The following is a 443-nucleotide window of genomic DNA, read 5'->3' as shown; positions in this document are numbered from 1 at the left end:
TAAGCGTCTTTTAATTTCATGGCTGCAGTCACCATTGGCAGTGATTTTGGAGCCCCCAAAAATAAAGTCTGACACTGTTTCCACTGTTTCCCCATCTATTTCCCATGAAGTGATGGGACCAGATGCCATGATCTTCATTTTCTGAATGTTGAGCTTTAAGCCAACTTTTTCACTCTCCTCTTTCACTTTCATCAAGAGGCTTTTTAGTTCCTCTTCACTTTCTGCCATAAGGGTGGTGTCATCTGCATATCTGAGGTTATTGAGATTTCTCCTGGCAATCTTGATTCCAGCTTGTGCTTCTTCCAGCCCAGCGTTTCTCATGATGTACTCTGCATATAAGTTAAATAATCTCCTGTTTGACCACTTCCAATTTGCCTTGATTCATGGACCTAACATTCCAGGTTCCTATGCAATATTGCTCTTTACAGCATCAGACCTTGCTT

The sequence above is a fragment of the Bison bison genome, unplaced genomic scaffold (assembly GCF_000754665.1).
Source record: "Bison bison bison isolate TAMUID 2011002044 unplaced genomic scaffold, Bison_UMD1.0 scf7180017864375, whole genome shotgun sequence".
NCBI classification, from domain to species: Eukaryota; Metazoa; Chordata; class Mammalia; order Artiodactyla; family Bovidae; genus Bison; species Bison bison.
Note: the sequence above shows the minus strand (reverse complement) of the source record.